The sequence below is a fragment of the Hordeum vulgare genome, chromosome 6H, assembly GCF_904849725.1.
Source record: "Hordeum vulgare subsp. vulgare chromosome 6H, MorexV3_pseudomolecules_assembly, whole genome shotgun sequence".
Lineage (NCBI taxonomy): Eukaryota > Viridiplantae > Streptophyta > Magnoliopsida > Poales > Poaceae > Hordeum > Hordeum vulgare.
Window position 1 is genome coordinate 173,039,251 of NC_058523.1, and position 18,068 is coordinate 173,057,318.

The 18,068-nt window shown below is 45.0% G+C and overlaps 1 pseudogene; it reads right to left on the bottom strand.

The window, feature by feature from the left end:
- Positions 1–7,896: 7,896 nt before the first annotated feature.
- LOC123405266 lies at positions 7,897–17,140 on the bottom strand (annotated as a pseudogene).
- Between the last annotated feature and the right edge of the window lie 928 nt (positions 17,141–18,068).

Genomic DNA, 18,068 nt, shown 5'->3' on the forward strand with positions numbered 1-18,068 from the left:
CGAGTGGACACCATAGTGTGAGCATAGTTTTCAGGAACTGAAAAGACGCTTGACTTCCGCACCTGTGTTGCTACCACCAGATTTTTCTAAGGACTTTGTTATCTATTGCGACGCCTCGCGACAGGGATTAGGTTGCATTCTCATGCAAGATCGTCATGTGATCGCATACGCATCTCGACAGTTGCGTCCACATGAGGATAATTATCCCACACATGACCTTGAGCTTGCAGCTGTGGTCCATGCACTAAAAACCTGGCGACATTACCTTTTGGGTAATCGTTGCGAAATATTCACTGATCACCAAACTCTGAAATATAGCTTCACCCAGCCGGAATTGAATCTCAGGCAAAGACGGTGGGTTGAGTTGATCTCGGATTATGACTTAGGGATAACTTACACCCCGGGGAAGGCCAATGTTATGGCCGATGCACTAAGTCGTAAATCTTATTGTAACAATTTGATGCTACAACAAGGTCAACCACTTCTCCATGAGGACTTTCGGAAGTTGAATCTTCATATCGTTCCTCAAGGATTCCTTTCTACCCTGGTGGCGAAGCCTACTCTTAAGGATCAAATTATAGCTGGCCAAAAGCGTGACAAGGGTATATCACGGATCAAGGAGAATATTTTTAGCGGTAACGCTAAAGAATTTTCCATGAATGATCAAGGTGTGGTGTTCTTCCAGAATCGTTTAGTGGTTCCTAAGAACCCACATCTAAGGCAGTTAATCCTTAAGGAGGCTCATGATTCTCCTCTCACCATTCACCCCGGTAGTACTAAGATGTATCAGGACCTACGCCAGAGGTTCTGGTGGACTAGGATGAAGAGAGAAATTGCTGAGTTCGTTGCTAACTGCGACGTTTGTCGTCGAGTTAAGGTAGAACATCAAAGGCCTGCTGGCACCCTTCAACCTTTAGCTATTCCTGAATGGAAATGGGATAAAGTTAGCATGGATTTGATTACCGGATTTCCCAAGACCAAGAAAGGAAACAATGCTATCTTTGTGGTCATTGACCGTCTTTCCAAAGTGGCTCATTTTCTTCCTGTTCGTGAGAGTATAACAGCTAGCCAGCTAGCGGAGTTATATATCTCTCGAATAGTGTCTCTTCATGGTGTTCCCCTAGAAATTAACTCGGACCGTGGAAGTATCTTTACTTCTCGCTTCTGGGAAAGTTTTCAGAATGCCATGGGGACTCACGTATCTTTTAGCACTGCTTTCCATCCCCAGTCAAGTGGTCAAGTAGAAAGAGTGAATCAAATCCTAGAAGATATGCTCCGAGCTTGTGTTATTTCGTTCGGTATGAATTGGGAGAAGTGCCTTCCATTCGCCGAATTCGCTTATAACAATAGTTATCAATCAAGCTTGGGCAAAGCCCCTTTTGAAGTTCTCTATGGACGAAGATGTCGAACACCTCTTAATTGGTCAGAAACCGGAGAGAGGCAACTCTTTGGCCCGGACATAATCCAGGATGCAGAAGAGCAGGTTCGCATTATTCGTGAAAAGTTGAAAACAGCCCAGTCTCGTCAAAAGAGCCAATATGATCGTCATCATAAGGCTATGACCTTTGAAGTTGACGAGAAGGCTTATCTTCGGGTTACACCTTTGAAGGGTACCCATCGTTTCGGTATCAAGGGCAAGTTGGCTCCTCGTTACATTGGACCTTTTCGCATTCTTGCCAAACGAGGAGAAGTTGCCTACCAGTTGGAACTTCCTCCGCATCTTTCCAAAGTTCATGATGTTTTCCACGTCTCGCAACTCAGGCGTTGCTTTTCGGATCCTATCCGTGAAGTGGACCACGAAACGCTTGATCTCCAAGATAACCTTTCTTACCGAGAATACCCCGTGCGTATTCTTGATCAAGCTGAGCGTACCACTCGACATCGAAATCTCAAGTTTCTTAAAGTTCAATGGTCAAATCATTCTGAAAAGGAGCCAACTTGGGAAAGAGAGGATCGTCTCCGACTTGAATATCCTGCGTTATTCCCGACGACTTCTAAATGTCGGGACGAGATTCTTTTGAGTGGGGGTGAGTTGTCACATCCCTAAACCTTAAGCTAGATAGCATTGTGCTCATGTCTTCTTTGCATTTGCATCCAAGAAGTTCCAACAAAAACAACAAAGTGGCAAAGGAAAAACTCTAAACCCTAGCCACCATTTCAATTAAAGGAAAATTCAACTAGTTCAAAATCAATGAACCCAAAATGGCCTCAAGAAATGTTCAAACTTTCTGATAAATCATGAAAGTAAATGAGCATTAGAGAAAACTATTTTCTTGACACTTTAAGCATTTTAAATAAATGCAAAAGCCACTGGTTTCAAATTTAAAAATTTGAAATCAGAAACTATAATTTTCCAAAAATGTTGAAAGTCTTGGAAATGAGTGGGGATATTATAACAAATATTTCAGGAGGTCAAAATTAGTTTTTACTTTTTGTTTTGGAGCTGAAATAATTAGCAAAGCAATAAATAGCAAAACAGAAAAACAAAAGCAGAAAAAAAAGGAAAAGACTTACCTGACGCCCAAGCCAGGCCCAGCCCATCTCGCCGCTCGTCCCCTTCCCCGCGCCAGTAGGCAGCAGGAGGTGGCCGCCGCCTCCTCCAGCGCGGCCACGCACCTGCGTGCCTGCCTGGCCGCCGGTTCGCGCTGGCGACGACGGGGATAAGCTCCCCAGAGCCTCCCTTATCCATTCCCCGCCTCGGTTCTTCCCCTCCGCCCGGATCTCCTCCCCCTCCCTGCTGCCGCCATTAGAGCCGAGCTCGAGCTCGAGCTGGCCGTGCCCCTGGCCATAGGATCTCCTCCGCGAGCACGCCATTAGCTCCTCCTCGTCGCCCTGGTCGTCCCTGCAGAAGCCGAAGTCCCCTCGAGCCCTGCAACGCCCGCAACGCCGTCGTCTTCTTCCTCCGGCCGCCGGACCTCTCCTGTCGATTCGTCGCCCCTAGGCCTTCCCCGAGCCGTCTGAGCTCTTCTCTGCACTCCCTGTGAGCATGCGGTGGTTTTCCCTAAGCTTTCCCCTGTCGATCCCCTCCTCTAGCCCTAGTTTCACCGGAGCCCGACGAGCACCGCCGCTGCCGCTCGTCGCCGGTAGCCCTCCGATGTCCAGCTCGTCCTCCCGTGAGCACCAGAAGCTCCAGGACGACGCGTAGATGCCGTAGCAGCTAAGATCTAAGCGTGGATCCCTCTGATTCAAAGCCCCCGACGACGCCCGAGCTTCGGCCGCCGCTCCGGCTCGTCGCCGACGCCTTTTCCGGCGAACCTAGCCTCCCGAGTTGGTCCTGCCAGATCGGCCACTTCGCGAGCTTGCTTTAGCTGCCAACCGCGTGCGTTTTCGTGCGGTGCAGCGCCGTCTAGGTCGCCTCCGGCGAGCCCTTCGCCGCGGGTTTGGTCGCCGGCGACCATCCTCCGGTGGCCGTCGACGTGGCCGGCCATTAGGGCCTAATCGCCCTCCTCTGAGTCGCTGACAGAGGGCCCCACGCCTGGTCAAACCCCAATTAGGGGCTGGTAAGCGCGGGATTAGTCCCAGAGAGGCTGACCTGTGGGCCCCCCTGTCAGGTTTGACCTGCACAGGTCGGCTGACCTGCTAACTTCAGCCTGATGCAATAAATGGAATTTCCAGTATAAAAATAATTCAGGAAATTGCTAAAAATTGCAAAAATCATAGAAATTAATCTGTAACTCCAATGAAAATAATTTATATATGAAAAAGTATCAGAAAAATTCAAGGATTCTGATTATGCTATTTTCAGCTATGTTTGAAAAAGTTACAGAACCCTAAATTGTGAAATAAGGAATAATTCAATTCTTTAATCACTTTATAAATGGAATTTGCAAAGATATCCAAATTACATTATAAATGCAATGATCACACACTGCCCTAGATATAAACCAGTACCATAACATGACATTTCATGCATGTTAACATTAGGTTGATCTGAGCATCAGGTCGAGTCAATTAAACCGGTATCCGAAAATACCCGTTTGAATTGCTATTCGAATGTGATTCAAATCAACTCTAAACCTAAAACATCTTGATTATAATAACTTATCACTTTGCATTCTCATGCCATGTTCATGCATCATTTTGATTGCATATGATTGTTATTGAATGTTGTCGTTCATTTCGGTAGGCTCCGCACCCCCGGATTCCACCGAATATCCGTCCGACGGATATCGTTCCTCCTCTGAGCAACAAGGCAAGCACCCCTTTTGATCATCCCGATAACACCTATGTTCTTGCTCCTGCACCTATTTAATGCATTAGGATCAAATGCTTCAACTGCTTTTGCCATAATAGTTGGACCCACTTCCTTTGCATGACTTAACCTTGTCACAGTAAATAGCCGAACCTTGCAACCTAGCATACCTGGTAGTTGCTTGAGCTATGATGTGCCTTATCCTGCTATGCATGCTATGCTTAGAGTTGTGTATGGTCTGTCATCTGGGAGATGAACAGAAATGTGGAATGTGTTCGGTAAGCAAAGGTCGTGTGTTGAACTTGATTTGATAAAGGTACCGGTGAAAGGCTGTGTAGGAGTACATGGTGGGTTGTTTCACTGGAGCCGTCCTTAGGAACTGAGTTCCGTGTATGTAATCCAAGACTAGATACTACCACATGTTGGGCCCTGAAATATGACCCCGCTCGGCCTATTAATCACGTAGTACTCGGTCCAGGAGTTGCAAGTAGTTTCTGGTGTTTATAGTAATGCTGGAGGCCGTGCATGGTGCTGACCTGAGAGGTGGACCGTGATGCGGTAGGCAGTGGCACGGTGTACCAAGTGGCACCCGGATGGTGGGCTTGGGAACCCTCCGCACATCGTTTGAGGCCGTGGCGGAAACCTCGGCCGGACTTCCGTACGGGTTACTCTCAGATAGGCGATAAACCTGGACTAGGTACTAATGTGGTTAACGGTCGTGGCCGACTCCCTCGCTGGGCTTCCGCTTGAAGGTTGCCGAGGTGCATGACGTGCACATGGCGATAAGTGGCGGGAGCGTGTGTGACGAAGTACACCCCTGCAGGGTTATGATCTATTCGAATAGCCGCGTCCGCGGATATGGACTACTTGGAGACATATGTTGTTCATAGATAACTTCAATGGCTACTCATAAAATTGTCAAGATAAGCGTGAGTGTCGTGGACGGCATTTCCGTATGGAGACGGAATGATTCCACGATAGGGTATTGTTGTGGTGTTAGTGGACTCGTGTGCGAGAAATCGAATTGTCAAAACTAATTTGAAAAAGCAAGTTGTCTAGCCACGAGACAAATGCTGGCTTTCTGCATGAAACCCCACAATACCTTCTTGATACCTTGCATGAGTAGTTAGCCATCCTAAAGTCTTGCTGAGTACCTTCGTACTCATGTTTGCTTAATAATGTTGCAGAGGTTGCTAATGACCCTAATGGAGGGTTCTTCGTAGACATCGACAACGACGAGTAGCTGGTGTCCCAGCTACGATCTGGCCCTACATCGGCTCTGTAGTACAGTCAGGCCATGTGCCTTCTAGTTGCTCTGTCTGTACCCAGGCAGTTTATAATCCTTCCGCTGGCTTGTATTGTATGACTGCTATTATGGGTCGCGAGACCCTTGATGTGTAATATTATGTGTGTGGCTCTTCCGAGCCTCCTAAATAAAGTTTGTATGTTTATGGTTATGTTGTGATGCCATCAATGTATCTATACATATCGGTATGCCATGCGTACGTGTGTCTTACTTGATATGTATGGGGTTCGAATACCTAGTCGTGAACTTTAGTAGCACTCCCTACAAGGAAATGCCCCGTTGTGATCCAGCGAGCCTTGGTAGTTCGCTACTGCTCCGGACACATTGGTTGACCGGCATGTGTCCTTCTTAGCTGCTGTGTCTATCCCCTTTGGGAAATGTCACGCGACGTAATGGAGTCCTTGTAGCTTGCTACGACTCGTCTACGTTCGTTGATGACCGACACCTGCTTTGTTGGGTCATGTATGCCTGTCCTTGTGCGGAACTGCCACTTTGGCTTATGACTAGACATGTCGATCCGGGTTCTTTGACATTGGAATGCTAGCGACACTATCGCATACGTGAGTCAAAAGACGCAAACGGTCCCGGCTAAGGTAAGGCTGCAGCCGTGGAGTTAACCGTGCGTGAGACCACAAAGGGATGCGATGTGTTACAGGCTGGATTCCTATGGCTTAGGATCGGGGTCCCGACATATGGAAACGGGGGAGTACTTCTGTGTTTTTTAAATTAAAATGAGAGTTTAAATTAAAGTTGTGAATTATATATGAGAAGTCATCCAAATATACACAAAAATATCCATGATGTTGGGACAGTTTGAATTTAATACAAGGAAGACAAATCCATCGAAGAGTATTGAACTGAACTAACCTCTGAAATGTAGTTAGGCAGAGCACCTCCACATAATTTAGCTGCCTCCTCATAAGGGAAAGCAGAGACTAAGATCTGCATCAATGGCAAACAATCAAAATATACCAAGTCATGAAATCCTATACGCCAAGGTTTCTTGGGTAATACCTTGGCTCCTTTCGAAATCAGTTCGTTCGCCTCCTTTTCTAGTTGGATTTTTGTATCCTGTAACTGATCTGTTGGAACAACTCCCTTATACTCAACGAAAGGCGTGCAATGTATTCAGTAATCCAATCAAAGGGTATAAAAACTAACATGACCATCATGGATACCAACGCTGGTGCGCATCACAACGTTAATTTTCCAACCTGGTAGTCCTCCGCCTCCATCACAGATTTACAACCTGGGAGCAACGCTGGTACACATCACAACCTTAATTTTCCTGCATATAAACGGAGCCATGGAACTACTAAACCTGAGAATGGTTTCATACTTGAACCATACTTGAACCATACCCGTTCAATTATCTCTCAAAACCAAACTTGAACCATACCCATTTAATGTCATTTTTAGCCCAACCAAAATCAAACCCACTATTTTTTCCACCCAAACCAGTTTAAACCCAATACATAACCGTGGGTTTCAACCCAGTACATAACTTTGGGTTTGCTTTAATGTACACATGATTGCACAAATTGACATGTTAAGAAGCAAATGAGATAGAAAAGGCACAAGTGCATCTAAAACCGTTTGGAAACAAAGTTATCCTTGAGATACACTCGACACATAATAAGAGACAAAAAGAACATGCACATGGCTGAAAAGCTCACTAACAAGTGTATTAAAACCAAATTGCTTAGCGAACGCATTAGAAAACACTTCCGATTTTCATGTGTTGTTTCCCCATAATACATAATTACATAGTGCATTACAGCATGCACACGGATCAAAGATACTCGTTCTCGGTCTTCGTTGATTATTGCATATAACCAATGCCTAGAAACCGGTTTGGACCCAAAGTTTATAACCGCTAATAACCAAACCGTTTAAACCCATAACCAACTATACCCAAACTGGTTTCCCCACATACCCAAACCAAAACCAAACTAAAAAATTCTCAATCCAATAAAACCTGAACCAATCAAACCCAAAGAAAAAACCAAACCGTTACACCCGGTTTTTTAATAACCATTCTCAGGTTTAGGTACTACAGTCGTGCCATCACGAATACGAATCACTATGATACGATGCAAAAAAATACCACAAGTTGATATTCCATTCCATGCCAGATTGCAAACCAGGACACGGCCACGACAGATTCATAGTTCTCCAGAAACTTCGCAAAGCTACGATGCACTACTCGGTACTCGCCACATCACATCGAGGGGACAGCAGCAGCAGTAAACACAGTCCACCGCTGTCACACTGATTATTATTATTTAGGGGAAAACGAAGCAAAAAAAAGCCTTCATCAGGAAATAGAGGACGAACCGAGCCGGCGACGATGACTCGACAGGCATGGCGAGGGCGGAGGGGAGTCGCAGCTCAAGCTTCAGAGCGCCTTGAGCATATCCTCGGCGTTGCTGTTGGTTTAGGCGCCGCCCTCCTCGAGGTTGAGCACCTTGACGACGCCGTCATCGGCGAGCAGCGCGTAGCGGCGCGACCGGAGGCCGAGCCCCACAGGATTGTGTTGGAAATATGCCCTAGAGGCAATAATAAATTAGTTATTATTATATTTCTTAGTTCATGATAATCGTTTATTATCCATGCTATAATTGTACTGATTGGAAACACAATACTTGTGTGGATACATAGACAAAACACTGTCCCTAGTAAGCCTCTAGTTGACTAGCTCGTCTATCAAAGATGGTCAAGGTTTCCTGGCCATAGGCAAGTGTTGTCACTTGATAACAGGATCACATCATTAGGAGAATCATGTGATGGACTAGACCCAAACTAATAGACGTAGCATGTTGATCGTGTCATTTTGTTGCTACTGTTTTCTGCGTGTCAAGTATTTGTTCCTATGACCATGAGATCATATAACTCACGGACACCGGAGGAATGCTTTGTGTGTATCAAACGTCGCAACGTAACTGGGTGACTATAAAGATGCTCTACAGGTATCTCCGAAGGTGTTCGTTGAGTTAGTATAGATCGAGACTGGGATTTGTCACTCCGTGTGACGGAGAGGTATCTCGGGGCCCACTCGGTAATACAACATCACACACAAGCCTTGCAAGCAATGTAACTTAATGTAAGTTGCGGGATCTTGTATTACGGAACGAGTAAAGAGACTTGCCGGTAAACGAGATTGAAATAGGTATGCGGATACTGACGATCGAATCTCGGGCAAGTAACATACCGAAGGACAAAGGGAATGACATACAGGATTATATGAATCCTTGGCACTGAGGTTCAAACGATAAGATCTTCGTAGAATATGTAGGATCCAATATGGGCATCCAGGTCCCTCTATTGGATATTGACTGAGGAGTCTCTCGGGTTATGTCTACATAGTTCTCGAACCCGCAGGGTCTGCACACTTAAGGTTCGACGTTATTTTATGTGTATTTGAGTTATATGGTTGGTTACCGAATGTTGTTCGGAGTCCCGGATGAGATCACAGACGTCACGAGGGTTTCCGGAATGGTCCGGAAACGAAGATTGATATATAGGATGACCTCATTTGGTTACCGGAAGGTTTTTGTGCATTACCGGAAAGGTTTCAGGCTCATCGGTAGTGTACCGGGAGTGCCGGGAGGGGTGCCGGGGACCATCGGGAGGGGTGTCACGCCCCAAGGGGTCTCATGGGCTATGGGAAGAGATCAACCAGCCCCTAGTGGGTTGGAATAAGTTCCCACTAAGGCCCATAAGGTTTGAGAAGGAAAAAACATAAGGTGGAAAGAGTTTCCAAGTGGGAAGGTGGAATCCTACTCCAAGTAGGATTGGAGTAGGACTCCTCCACCTCCAATTTCGGCCAAACCTTTAGGTTTTGAGGTTGCCTCCTCCCCTCCCACCCACCTATATATACGGAGGTTTTAGGGCTGATTTGAGACAACTTTTCCACGGCAGCCCGACCACATACCTCCACGGTTTTTCCTCTAGATCGCGTTTCTGCAGAGCTCGGGCGGAGCCCTGCTGAGACAAGGTCATCACCAACCTCCGGAGCGCTGTCACGCTGCCGGAGAACTCTTCTACCTCTCCGTCTCCCTTGCTGGATCAAGAAGGCCGAGATCATCGTCGAGCTGTACGTGTGCTGAACGCGGAGGTGCCGTCCGTTCGGTACTAGATCGTGGGACTGATCGCGGGATTGTTCGCGGGGTGGATCGAGGGACGTGAGGACGTTCCACTACATCAACCGCGTTCTCTAATGCTTCTGCTGTACGGTCTACAAGGGTATGTAGATCACTCATCCCCTCTCGTAGATGGACATCACCATGATAGGTCTTCGTGCGCGTAGGAAAATTTTTGTTTCCCATGCGACGTTCCCCAACAGTGGCATCATGAGCTAGGTTCATGCGTAGATGTCTTCTCGAGTAGAACACAAAAGTTTTTGTGGGCGGTGATGTGCGTTTTGCTGCCCTCCTTAGTCTTTTCTTGATTCCGCGGTATTGTTGGATTGAAGCGGCTTGGACCGACATTACTCGTACGCTTACGAGAGACTGGTTTCATCGCTACGAGTAACCCCGTTGCTCAAAGATGACTGGCAAGTGTCGGTTTCTCCAACTTTAGTTGAATCGGATTTGACCGAGGAGGTCCTTGGATGAGGTTAAATAGCAACTCATATATCTCCGTTGTGGTGTTTGCGTAAGTAAGATGCGATCCTACTGGATATCCATGGTCACCACGTAAAACATGCAACAACAAAATTAGAGGACGTCTAACTTGTTTTTGCCGGGTATGCTTGTGATGTGATATGGCCAATGATGTGATGTGATATATTGGATGTATGAGATGATCATGTTGTAATAGAAATATCGACTTGCACGTCGATGGTACGGCAACCGGCAGGAGCCATAGGGTTGTCTTTATAACTAACGTTTGTGCTTGCAGATGCGTTTACTATTTTGCTAGGACATAGCTTTAGTAGTAATAGCATGAGTAGCACGACAACCCCGATGGCGACACGCGGATCGTGGTGTGACGCCGGTGACAAGAAGATCGTGCCGGTGCTTTGGTGATGGAGATCAAGAAGCACGTGATGATGGCCATATCATGTCACTTATAAATTGCATGTGATGTTAATCCTTTTATGCACCTTATTTTGCTTAGAACGACGGTAGCATTATGAGGTGATCTCTCACTAAAATTTCAAGACGAAATTGTGTTCTCCCCGACTGTGCACCGTTGCTATAGTTCGTCGTTTCGAGACACCACGTGATGATCGGGTGTGATAGACTCAACGTTCACATACAACGGGTGCAAAACAGTTGCGCACGCGGAACACTCGGGTTAAGCTTGACGAGCCTAGCATGTGCAGACATGGCCTCAGAACACATGAGACCGAAAGGTCGAGCATGAATCGTATAGTTGATATGATTAGCATAGAGATGCTTACCACTGAAACTATTCTCGACTCACGTGATGATCGGACTTGAGATAGTGGATTTGGATCATGTACCACTCAAATGACTAGAGAGATGTACTTTTTGAGTGGGAGTTCTTAAGTAATATGATTAATTGAACTAATTGGCATGAACATAGTCTAATGGCCTTTGCGAATTACGATGTAGCTTGCGCTATAGCTCTACTGTTTTATATGTTCCTAGAGAAAATTTAGTTGAAAGTTGATAGTAGCAAACTTTGCAGACTGAGTCTGTAAAACCGAGGATTGTCCTCGTTGCTGCACAGAAGGCTTATGTCCTTAATGCACCACTCGATGTGCTGCACCTCGAGCGTCGTCTGTGGATGCTGTGAACATCCGACATACACGTTTCTGATGACTACACGATAGTTCAGTGCAAAATACTTAATGGCTTAGAAGCAAGGCGCCGAAAACGTTGTAAAACGTCACGGAACATAAGTGATGTTCTAAAGAGATGAAATTGTGATTTCATGCTTGTGCCCTTGTTAAGAGGTACGAGACCTCCAAACAAGATTCTTTGTCCACAAAGTAAAGGAGAAAAGCTCAATCGTTGAGCCTGTGCTCAGGTTGTCTGAGTACGACAATCACTTGAATCAAGTGGGAGTTAATCTTCCAAATGAGATAGTGATGGTTCTCCAAAGTCACTGCCACCAAGCTGTGAGAGCTTCATGATGAACTATAAAGGATAGATACAATGATCCTTGAGCGATTCGCGATGTTTGACACTGCGAAAGTAGAAATCAAGAAGGAGCATCAATAGTTGATGGTTTGTAAAACCACTAAGTTTCAAGAAAGGCAAGGGCTGGAAGGGATACTTCGTGAAACGGCAAAACGGTTGCTGCACTAATGAAGAGACCCAAGATTAAACCCAAACCCGAGACTAAGTGCTTCTGTAATGAGGGGAACAGTCACTGAGGCGGAGCAACTCTAGATACTTGGTAGATAAAGAAGGCTGGCAAAAGTCGAAAGAAGTGTATTTGATATACATGATGTTGATGTGTACTTTACTAGTACTCCTAGTAGCATGAGGGAATTGGATACCGGTTCGGTTGCTAAGTGATTAGTAACACGAAATGAAAGCTACGGTATAAACGGAGACTAGCTAAAGGCGAGGTGACGATACGTGTTGGAAGTGTTTCCAAGGTTGATATGATCAAACGCCGCACGCTCCCTCTACCATCGGGATTGGTGTTAAACGTAAATAATTGTTATTTGGTGCTTGCGTTAAGCATGAACATGATTAGATCGTGTTTATTGCAATACGATTATTCATTTAAAGAGAATAATGGTTACTCTATTTTCTTGAATATTCACCTTCAATGGTTTATTGAATCTCGATCGTAGTGTTACACATGTTCATGATATTGGTGCCAAAAGATACGAGTTAATGATGATAGTACCATTTACTTGTGGCACTGCCAGTTGAGTCATGTTAGTATAAATTGCATGAAGAGGCTCCATGCTGATGGATCTTTGTACTCACCTGATTTCGAATCACTAGTGACATGCAAATCATACCACATGAGCAAGGCCTTGTTTTCATTGAGATGAAATAAGATAGTAACTTGTTGGAAGTGATACATTTTGATGTATGCAGTCCAATGGGTGCTGAGGCACGCAGTGGATATCATTATGTTCTTACTTCACTGACGATTTGAGTAGATACAGGAGTATTTACTTAATGAATCACAAGTCTGAAATGTTGAAAAGCTCAATTCCGTTTCAGAGTGAAGTTCGTCGTAACAAGAGGATAAACTGTCTATGATATGATCATGGAAATGAATATCTGAGTTACGAGTTTTGGTACGCAGTTAAGACAATGTGGAAATTGTTTCGCAGTTCATGCCACCTGGAACATCATAGTGTGATGATGTGTCTGAACGTCATAGCCACGCACTATTTGGTATGGTGCATACTATGATGTCTCTTATCGAATTACCACTATCGTTTATGGGTTATGCATTAGGGACAACCGCACTCACTTTAAATAGGGCACCGCGTATTTCCGTTGAGATGACACAGTATAGACTGAGGTTTAGAGAAATCTAAACTGTCATTTCTTGAAAGTTTAGGGTTTCGACACTTATGTGAAAAAGTTTCAGTCTGATAAGCTCGAACCCAAAGCGGATAAATGCATCTTCATAGGATATCCAAAACAGTTGGGTACATCTCCTATCTCGGATCCGAAAGCAAACTGTTTGTTTCTAGAAACGGATCCTTTCTCGAGGAAAGGTTTCTCTCGAAAGAATTGAGTGGGAGAGTGGTAAAACTTGATGAGGTTATTGAACCATCACTTCAACCAGTGTGTAGCAGGGCGCAGGAAGTTGTTCCTGTGGCGCCTACACCAATTGAAGTGGAAGCTGATGATGGTGATCATCGAGCATCAGATCAAGTTACTACAAGCCTCGTAGGTTGACAAGGTCGCGTACTACTACAGAGTGGTACGGTAACCCTGTCTTGGAGGTCATGTTGTTGAGCAATAGTGAACCTACGAGTTATGGAGAAAGCGATGGTGGGCCCAGATTCCGACAAATGGCTAGAAGCCATGAAATCCGAGAGAGGATCCATGTATGAAAACAAAGTGTAGACTTTGGAAGAACTACTTGATGGTCAGAGGACTATTGAGTAAAGATGGGTCTTCAAAGGAAAGACAGACGGTGATGGTGATAAGTCACTATTAATAAAAGCTCGACTTGTCGCAAAGATGTTTCCGACAAGATCAAATTGTTGACTATGATGAGTCTTTCTCACTCGTAGCGATGCTAAAGGTCTGTTAGAATTATGTTAGTTGTTGATGCATTATTTATGAAATATTGCACATAGGATGTCAAAACATTGTTTTCTCAACGGTTTCTTTGAGCAAACATTGTATGTGATACAACCAGAAGGTTTTGTCGATCCTAAAGATACTAGCAAGTATGCAAGCTCCAGTGATCCTTCAATGGACTGGTGCAAGCATCTCGGAGTTGGAATATACACTTTGATGAGATGATCAAAGATTTTGGGTTTGTACAAGGTTTATGAGAAACTTGTATTTCCAAAGAAGTGAGTGGGAGCACTATAGAATTTCTGATAGGTATATGTGGTTGACATATTGTGGATCAGAAGTAATGTAGAATTTCTGTAAAGCATACAAGGTTGTTTGAAAGAAGTTTTCAAAGGAGTACCTGGATTACGCTACTTGAACGTTGAGCATCAAAGATCTATGGAGATAGATCGAAAGCGCTTAATAGAAGTTTCAACAAGATGCATGCCTTGACAAGTTTTTGAAAGAGTTCAAAATAGACCAGCAAAGAAGGAGTTCTTGGTTGCGTTGTGAGGTGTGAATTTGAGTAAGACTCAAAACCCGACCACGGCAGAATAAAGAGAATAGACGAAGGTCGTCTTCTATGCCTTAGCCGTAGAATCTAAAGTATGCCATGCTGTGTACCGCACCTGAAGTGTGCCTTGACTCAAAGTATGTTGAGAGGTACAGAGAGTGATCCATGATTGAATCACTAGCAGAGGTCGAAATTTATCCTTAGTAACTAATGGACTAAGGAATTTTTCTCGATTATGGAGGTGGTTAAAGAGTTTGTCATAAAGGGTTACGTCAATGCAAGCTTTGACACTAATCCGGATAACTATGAGTAGTGAAACGGATTCGTATAGTAGAGTAGATATTTGGAGCATTTCCGAATAGCACGTAGTAGCAGCATCTATAAGATGACATAAAGATTTGTAAAGAACGCACGAATCTGAAAGTTTCAGAACCGTTGACTAAAACCTCTCTCACGAGCAAGACGTGATCAGACCCCATAACTATATGGGTGTTGGATTCGTTGGAATCACATGGTGATGTGAACTAGATTATTGACTCTAGTGCAAGTGGGAGACTGTTGGAAATATGCCCTAGAGGCAATAATAAATTAGTTATTATTATATTTCTTAGTTCATGATAATCGTTTATTATCCATGCTATAATTGTACTGATTGGAAACACAATACTTGTGTGGATACATAGACAAAACACTGTCCCTAGTAAGCCTCTAGTTGACTAGCTCGTTGATCAAAGATGGTCAAGGTTTCCTGGCCATAGGAAAGTGTTGTCACTTGATAACGGGATCACATCATTAGGAGAATCATGTGATGGACTAGACCCAAACTAATAGACGTAGCATGTTGATCGTGTCATTTTGTTGCTACTGTTTTCTGCGTGTCAAGTATTTGTTCCTATGACCATGAGATCATATAACTCACGGACACCGGAGGAATGCTTTGTGTGTATCAAACGTCGCAACGTAACTGGGTGACTATAAAGATGCTCTACAGGTATCTCCGAAGGTGTTCGTTGAGTTAGTATAGATCGAGACTGGGATTTGTCACTCCGTGTGACGGAGAGGTATCTCGGGGCCCACTCGGTAATACAACATCACACACAAGCCTTGCAAGCAATGTAACTTAATGTAAGTTGCGGGATCTTGTATTACGGAACGAGTAAAGAGACTTGCCGGTAAACGAGATTGAAATAGGTATGCGGATACTGACGATCGAATCTCGGGCAAGTAACATACCGAAGGACAAAGGGAATGACATACAGGATTATATGAATCCTTGGCACTGAGGTTCAAACGATAAGATCTTCGTAGAATATGTAGGATCCAATATGGGCATCCAGGTCCCTCTATTGGATATTGACTGAGGAGTCTCTCGGGTCATGTCTACATAGTTCTCGAACCCGCAGGGTCTGCACACTTAAGGTTCGACGTTATTTTATGTGTATTTGAGTTATATGGTTGGTTACCGAATGTTGTTCGGAGTCCCGGATGAGATCACACACGTCACGAGGGTTTCCGGAATGGTCCGGAAACGAAGATTGATATATAGGATGACCTCATTTGGTTACCGGAAGGTTTTCGTGCATTACCGGAAAGGTTTCAGGCTCATCGGTAGTGTACCGGGAGTGCCGGGAGGGGTGCCTGGGACCATCGGGAGGGGTGTCACGCCCCAAGGGGTCTCATGGGCTATGGGAAGAGATAAACCAGCCCCTAGTGGGTTGGAATAAGTTCCCACTAAGGCCCATAAGGTTTGAGAAGGAAAAAACATAAGGTGGAAAGAGTTTCCAAGTGGGAAGGTGGAATCCTACTCCAAGTAGGATTGGAGTAGGACTCCTCCACCTCCAATTTCGGCCAAACCTTTAGGTTTTGAGGTTGCCTCCTCCCCTCCCACCCACCTATATATACGGAGGTTTTAGGGCTGATTTGAGACGACTTTTCCACGGCAGCCCGACCACATACCTCCACGGTTTTTCCTCTAGATCGCGTTTCTGCGGAGCTCGGGCGGAGCCCTGCTGAGACAAGGTCATCACCAACCTCCGGAGCGCTGTCACGCTGCCGGAGAACTCTTCTACCTCTCCGTCTCTCTTGCTGGATCAAGAAGGCCGAGATCATCGTCGAGCTGTACGTGTGCTGAACGCGGAGGTGCCGTCCGTTCCGTACTAGATCGTGGGACTAATCGCGGGATTGTTCGCGGGGCGGATCGAGGGACGTGAGGACGTTCCACTACATCAACCGCGTTCTCTAACGCTTCTGCTGTACGGTCTACAAGGGTATGTAGATCACTCATCCCCTCTCGTAGATGGACATCACCATGATAGGTCTTCGTGCGCGTAGGAAATTTTTTGTTTCCCTTGCGACGTTCCCCAACAGATTGTCCGACAGGTCCAGCTCCACGCCCATGGCACGGGTCAGCTCGTCATTGTGGTCCGACAGGAGTAGCACCTCGGCGCCGACACCGAGGCTCTCCTTCCACGCGTGCATCACGAAGGCTTCGTTGATGGAGACGCAGGCGGTGGTGTCCACCCCTTGGCGTGCAGCTCCCCGGCCCTGGCCACGAACCTCGGGAGGTGCTTCTAGGTGAAGGTGGGCATGAAGGTGGCCGGGACCGCGAACAGTTCCACCTTCTTGCCCGCGGCGAGGTCGCGGACCGTTATAGTCTTCAGCTCGTCGTCGGGGGAGTCGAAGTAGGGAGGTGGCGGCGCGGATCTGGAAGGGAGGAGGCAAGATCTCGCTCTCGCACTCTCTCTCCATCTGGAAGGGAGGAGGGGTTCGTGGGGAGGGACGGCGAGGGGTTGGGTTTGGACACAATGACACGTGGGACTCGGCTGGGATCTGTGGTGGGTGTGGGGCGTGGATCTGTCCGCCACATCATCGATCCAGGAGAGTTCCATTCCATCCAATAGGAAAGCTTGAAATAATTTGTGTTTCTTTGTACTATTAGTTTTGCCAAAATAAACATTTCAAAAATTAGTAAAAATGTTCAAAAAAATTCCACGCCTTCTAGAGACTATAAACCAATACCACACCAAATTTCATAAACATGAAATCTTGTTTACATTTTCAAATAATATGAATGGTCATACCCGCCGTTTTGACCGCATTTTGAAATGGGCGTGAAAAAATAAAAAAAGGAAAAAGTTTGCATTGTGTCATTATATCTGACAAAGTTACCAGGTAAAACAATAAACTTGTAATACGGCAATTATTTTAAAAAAGTATTCTCAGAAATGACCTATTATGTGTGAAGATTCAGGGCTTTTAAGCCAAATGATCAATCTTATGGCGACATTCATGGCATAGTTTGTTGAATCGATATAATATTCTACACAAGGGTGCATATTTTAATGGAAACAATGTTGCCAAAGGAAGTTTTCATTTACTTTGTACGAAAATTCATTATCCATTTTTTGAGTGCCTAAATTGAGTTTTTTGTGAAGGACCTACCAAATATTTGTTGTAAAATTGGACCAAATCTTTTTTCTAAAATATTAGTCCATATTCAATGCACAATTGACCAAATGGTTGGATGTCAAAAGGTCTCGATCCACCTCTAGTGAAAAAGACAAATTAGCATCGATTCAGGAGGAAGCGGGTCAAATTTGAACTAGAGTTGCCTCATAGTTTTCTCATGATTTTTTCCAAAATCCATTTTTAGGTAAAGAAGTATCTATTTAGTCAGAGATCCAAAACTTTTTTGTCAAGATTCAACACCTAACTATGAACGGTCATGCTCGATGATTTGACCGCATTTTGAAACGGGCATAACAAATTCAACAAAAATCAAAAAATACAAAACCTTCGCGTTTTGTCATCATATGT